The sequence below is a fragment of the Hipposideros armiger genome, unplaced genomic scaffold, assembly GCF_001890085.2.
Source record: "Hipposideros armiger isolate ML-2016 unplaced genomic scaffold, ASM189008v1 scaffold_232, whole genome shotgun sequence".
Classification (NCBI taxonomy): Eukaryota; Metazoa; Chordata; class Mammalia; order Chiroptera; family Hipposideridae; genus Hipposideros; species Hipposideros armiger.
Window position 1 is genome coordinate 1,653,185 of NW_017731582.1, and position 5,926 is coordinate 1,659,110.

Sequence of the window (5,926 nt, forward strand, 5' to 3'; positions counted from 1 at the left end):
AGGTGGGCAGGGGCAGGGACAGAGGAGTAGGCACTGAGAAGGAAGGAGCACTTGGCAGGGAGACAGCACCCAGTCTGGTTTCCAGCTCCTGCTCTGTCACCCATTCACAGTGTGACCTTGAGTTACTCCCTGTCCTCCAAGCCTCAGTTTTCCCAGCCATGAAATGATGCTGTTGAACTACGTGTTCTTTGGGGCCACATCAAGTCGCAATCATCAAACTCTAGGACCCTAAGAAGGGGGTGGGAGAAAGTTCCCCTCCTGCAAGGCTCCCTCTGCATTCCTCACCCCATATTGCCTGCCCCAGAAGGTAGCCTCATCCTCTGAGGATCCCAGCAGAGTTCTCTTCGCCAAGCCCCGGCACAAGGCGTCCCCAAGCCCCACCGCCACCTGGGAGAGGGCAGGGTGTCCCTGGGCCTGAGCCTAAGGGTGTCAATGATGGAGAGACCCACCCACACACCCAATAAGTTCCAAAGGATCCTCCTCCAATTCAGCGAGAGGCAGAGATGTTTAAAAGCCAAAATCCTGACCTGGATTCTGTGCGGTCCAATTCCGGTCTTCTGGGAAAGCAGTGCAGGTAACAGGGGGGTGCAGGCCCCACCAGCGGGGAAGGATCCTGGCTGTCACAGCAGCTGGCAGGGTGGGAAGGGGTCCCAAGGTCGGATATACTGACTCCCTGTGCTGTGCTGGGCGTGCAGAGGGACTAGGTATGTGAGTCACTCACCTGTCAGACCTGCCAGGCGGGAGGACAGGAGGAGGCCCACAGCCCATAAGGAAGTACTACATTGAGTCAGGCCCGCCAGGGCTGGGCCAAGCCAGGCAATTCACCACCCAGCTTGGGAGGCCCAGGAAGTAGCCAGGGTGAGGGAGAGAGGAGAAGCATGAACAAAGGTGGGAGCATCGAAAGCAGGGTGCAGGCGGAAAGTCTGAGCTGTGACAGCTGCGTACTGGCTCAGGAAGGGCATGGGCACAGGGGAGAGCTGGAAATGCACCCATGGACTGGGACCATGAGAAGGGAAAAAAGCACACGCTTTGACACCAGAAAGTTTCAGGCTTGAAATCCTGCCCTTTCCAGCTGCATGACTTCATCTCTCCAAGCCTCAGTTTCCCCCTTGTTCCATTGGAGTCGTCCTGATAGGACAAGGTTCTTGTGAGAATTACACAAGACTATGAAGTGAAAAGGCACCAGGGTCCCCGCTCCTAGGAGATAGACACTAACAATGGCTCTCCTTACAAGGGTGCCTGTTCAGGAAAGCAGGACAGCACGTTCAGGACAGGCCTGTTTGCACTCTCATTGTCAGGGTTAGTGGCCCCCAGATGTTAGCCAAACATCTGCTGAGCGGAGTAAGGGCATGAGTTATCTGAACATCAGGAAAAAGTCGCTTAACCATAAACACTTACTCTGTCCTTACCATGTATCCCTGAGAACTCAGGATGGGGAATTCAAAGACGGGGGGTCTCTCTTTTCAAGGGCCCCAAACTGGAACCAGGAAACATCCCTCCAGACTCTGGCCAGGCCCTTTTAAAGGGACAGCTCTCCCCACTGTTACTTCTGCAGGTGGAGGGGCCCTTCTCCACCTCCCTGCCTCTTTGCTCACACTTCATGCTCTAAGAACAATGACAATGACGCTCTAGCGAGGACAGAGGGCTCCTGTCTGCGATGCTGACCGAGGTGCTTTACAGGCAGGCAGATCTCATTTCATTCTCCTGCACTCCTCACACTCCCCACCTTATAGCTGGCTCATGGTGGAGCCAGGACTCGGATGGAGGCGGCCTCCCAGTGGGGGTCAGGGAATGAGGCACACGTTCGCTCTCTCCCTGCCTTCCAAACACCCACAGAGAGCAGTTTGCACATGAATGCCTAGATTTCACCCCAAATCTGGCCTGCACCCTGCTCCACTTTCTGCTACAGGACACAGCAGTCGAGCCTCAGGGTCTTAGATCAGGGGTTGGCAAACTATAGCCCTTGGGCCAAATCCCCCCCATCCCTGTTTTTGTAAATAAAGTTTTATTGACATACAGCCACAGCCATTTGATTATTGCCCCTAGCTGCTTTGGAGAGACAAGGGCACAGTAGAGTAGTGAGAGACAGTAGGGTCTGCAAATCCAAAAATATTTGCTGTCTGGCCTTACAGAGAAAGTTTGCTGATCCCTGGAGATGATAATGACGATGATGGTGATGACAGTGATGATGGTGATGATGGTGGGGACGGTGGTGGTGGTGACGGTGGTGGTGGTAATGGTGGTGATGGTGGTGATGGTGGTGACGGTGGTGGTGGTGATGGTGGTGATGGTGGTGATGGTGGTGACGGTGGTGGTGGTGATGGTGGTGATGGTGGGGCTCAGGGGTAATGATGATAATCCTGGTTTCTGACTCTTACATGTTTTAGCCACTAAAAACCTCTCCATGCTTAACTTCATATAAGCCTCTCAACAAGGTCTCCCCCTTTTTGCAGAGAGGGAAACTGAGGCTTCTGAGAGAGAAGTCACTTGCCCAAGGTCACACTGAGGGTCTATAGCAGATGGATATTTTGCATTAAGGGCTGATGGAAACCAAAGCTTCTGGCGCCGCGAGTTACCAAGTGAGCACACAGGCCTGGGGCCCGAAGGGTTTAGCAAGCCCTAGTAGGACTGACAGTTGCACACCTCGGGAGAGAGTCGACACGCATCTCATTTGATTCCCACCTGGAAGGCTGCCTCGATCTGAGTCCTGGCTCCATCATGAGCCAGCTGTAAGGTGGGAATGCGAAGAGTGCAAGAGAATGAAATGAGATCTGCCTGTAAAGCACCTCGGTCAGCATCGCAGACAGGAGCCCTCTGTCCTCTCTAGAGCGTCATTGTCATTGTTCTTAGAGCATGAAGTGTGAGCAAAGAGGCAGGGAGGTGGAGAAGGGCCCCTCCACCTGCAGAAGTAACAGCGGGGAGAGCTGTCCCTTTAAGAGGGCCTGGCCAGAGTCTGGAGGGATGTTTCCTGGTTCCAGTTCAGGGCCCGTGAAACAGAGATGTTTACACTACCGCCTCCCTTGCCTTCATTCCAGCACCTTCCCTTAACCCTGTCCGGGGGAGAGGCTGCCACTGTTGGGAGGCTGCACTCATGTTCCCGAGCCTCACCCCAGAGGGTCACTGCCTTTCCCACCTCACCCACCCGGAAGAGCCGGCCTGGGCTTTGCACTCTGGGAAGTAGCACCAAAGGTCATGGCAGGGGGTGCCAGAGTCACCCTTGGTCTTTTCCTTGGGAAACCTGAGCCAGCTCCCTATTTTCCAAAGGGTACAAAGGCCTCTGGAATTTCCTCTCCTCCTCTCTGAGGGTCCTCTCTTGCCCCTCCTCTGTCCATCCCACCCTCAAGTCCAGGTGGCATTGTAAGGGCTGAATATTAGTTGAGAAGGAGCCGGGAGTCCAGAAAAAAACTCAGTAAGTCCACCTCCATTTCTTTTTCCCCAAACTGTTGTTCACTCCAAGGGGTTAGGGGAGCTTGCGTTTCCACCGCCCATTCTCAATAACTGGTGGCCTAAGTGACGCTTTGCTCGGGGGACTGCAGCCAGCAATGCCACCAAGCATTTGGGAAGCACTTGTTTGCCAGAACTGCCTGTCCTCTCACCCACAGACACTTATTTACTCACTGAGCCAGTGCCCCAAAGAGCCCTGACTCCTCAGGCCTTTACCCTAGTCTGCTTGAGGCCTAAACGCAATAACATGACCAGCTTTCCGCTAGCTGAAGCCAAACTTTGATGCAGAAAGAGTATTTCAGTGCCCACCAGATGCCAGACCGTCTGCCCCCTCCCCACTACAGGGAGGGGCTGGGTCCTTTCCGCCCTTGTATCCTTGCCAACCCCCTACTCCTCCCACACCCAGCACCAAAAGATGCTCAATTAAGATTTGCGGAATGAATGAATGTTCCGAGTTGCTCCAGACCAGTGTCGCTCTCCCTCAGCACTACTGACCTGTTGGACCAGATACCTCTCTGTCGTGGGACCCTCCTGTGCACTATATGAAGTTTAGCAGCATCTCTGGTCTCTACTCCCGAGATGCCAGGGGTACCCACTCCTCCTAGTTGAGTTCATCAAAAATGTTGCCAAATGCCCTCTTGGTTGCCCCAGGTGACAACCCCTGCTCAATCATCGGTTCCATGTGACTCCCTCACCAACCTTCTGAAGAAAGCAGAACAGGTACTATTAGCCATGTTATCAGTAAGAAAACTGAGGTTTGCTAACACCAGGAGATGTGTCCCATGTCAGTTAGTTAGTGGCTCAAAATCACAAAACAGAAATGGAAAAGATACAAATTACTCTAATGGATGCCTGAAGGATGAGTGAGGTCGCTGGGGCAGAGGCGGGACTGGGCCAGGGCACTACGGGCACCAGAGGTGACACGCCCTCCTCCTGCACCGCCAGCCAACTGGCTTCCGAGGTGAGGAGGTCCCCAGGCCAGGTCAAGATGTCAACCCAACCAGAGCCCAGGATGACTTGTGGAGGCCCCATGCTTATATCTCAAAATAAGAAACCAGAAAACACAAAACATGCGTGTATGCAGAAATTAGCATAGCATCTTTCTGAGTCCTCTGATTGAAAAATTCCAGGTAAGTTCATCAAAGTAGAAATAGTTCCATCTGGGGGTGACCCAGCTTAGTTTCTTATTGAGAGGGAGGGGGCCCAATCCCAAACGACCCCCATTTCCTTTCTGAGAACCATTTGCCACTCCCAAGGTTGGGTTCCACCAGCCATAGTGACACCATGTGCCCCCGAGCCATGGTGTACACACCTGACAGTCACAGCCTGCCTCAGAAATGTGGAACTAGAACCATGCTGATGGCTGGAACTGAGCACTTGCGACCCAAAAGTAGTAGGGTGGACACCCTCTGCCACATGCTCAGAGAGGCCAATAAATTCACAATAGCCAAAAGGCAGAAACAACCCAAATGTTCATGGGTGGATGAATGGGTAAACAAAATATGGTCCACCCATACAATGGCATATTATTCAACCTAAAAAGGAAGGAAATTCTGACGCATGCTATCGCATGGATGAGCTTTGAAAACATTGCTTGTATGCTAAGTAAAATAAGCCAGTCACAGCGGTCACATTATACGATCCACTTCTAGAAAGTACCTAGAATGGGCAAATTCACAGAGACAGAGAGTCGTAATGGTGGCCACCAGGGCCTGGGGCTGGGGAAAAGGGGTGACTGTTTAATAGGTGCCAAGTTTCTGTTTGGGATGACGACAACGTTCTGACACTGGATAGTGGTGATGGCTGCAGAACACCACGAATGTCCTTAATGTCACTGAACATTACACCTGAAGATGGTTACAATAATAGATTTTATGTTATGTATATTTTACCACAATTTTTTAAAAAAGAGAGAGAGAGAGAGAGAGAGAGAGAGAGAGAGAGAGAGAGAGAGAGAGAGAGAGCCGGCCAAGTGGCTCAGTTGGTTAATAGTTAGCTTAAGAGCGCGACTCTGAGCAACAGGGCCACCTGTTCAATTCCCACATTGGCCAGTGATGCTGCGCCCGGGCTGAGCTGTGGCTGAGCTGCCAACAGGTGGCAGGATGGCTCAGCTGGTGACAGCACATGCTCCTAACAAGACTGCCTGTTCGATGGTGGGTTACGCCCGCCCGCAACTAAGAATGAACTCAGCACCTTGAGCTGAGCTGCCGCCCGGATGGTTCAGTGGATAAAGCGTACACTCTCAACAACAAGGCTGCTGGTTCGACTCCTGCATGGGATGGTGTCTACACCCACCCGCAACTAAGATTGTAACACAGCACTTTGAGCTTAGAGGCCATGAGCTGCCGATGGGCAGCCAGATGGTGACTGGCGCCCTCCACAACTAAGATTGAAGAACAACAACATGGCTGGTCCCCTTCCCTCAATTCCCCAATTTAAAAAATAGAGAGAGAGAAAGAGAGAGAGAGAGAGAGAGAGAGAG

The 5,926-nt window shown here is 52.5% G+C and overlaps 1 protein-coding gene across 2 annotated transcripts in view; it reads right to left on the minus strand.

Annotated features, from left to right (window-relative positions):
* LOC109389402 (rho guanine nucleotide exchange factor 10-like protein) overlaps nucleotides 1-740 on the minus strand; it is a 68,492-nt gene extending 67,752 nt beyond the window's left edge. The window contains exon 1 of one of the 2 annotated variants that reach the window (XM_019654891.1): nucleotides 722-740. The gene's annotated coding sequence lies outside the window, so the exon portion shown is untranslated. Of the gene's footprint in view, nucleotides 1-527; nucleotides 678-721 lie in introns of those variants that run through there. The other variant, XM_019654886.1, reaches the window with a different exon arrangement.
* Nucleotides 741-5,926: the final 5,186 nt, after the last annotated feature.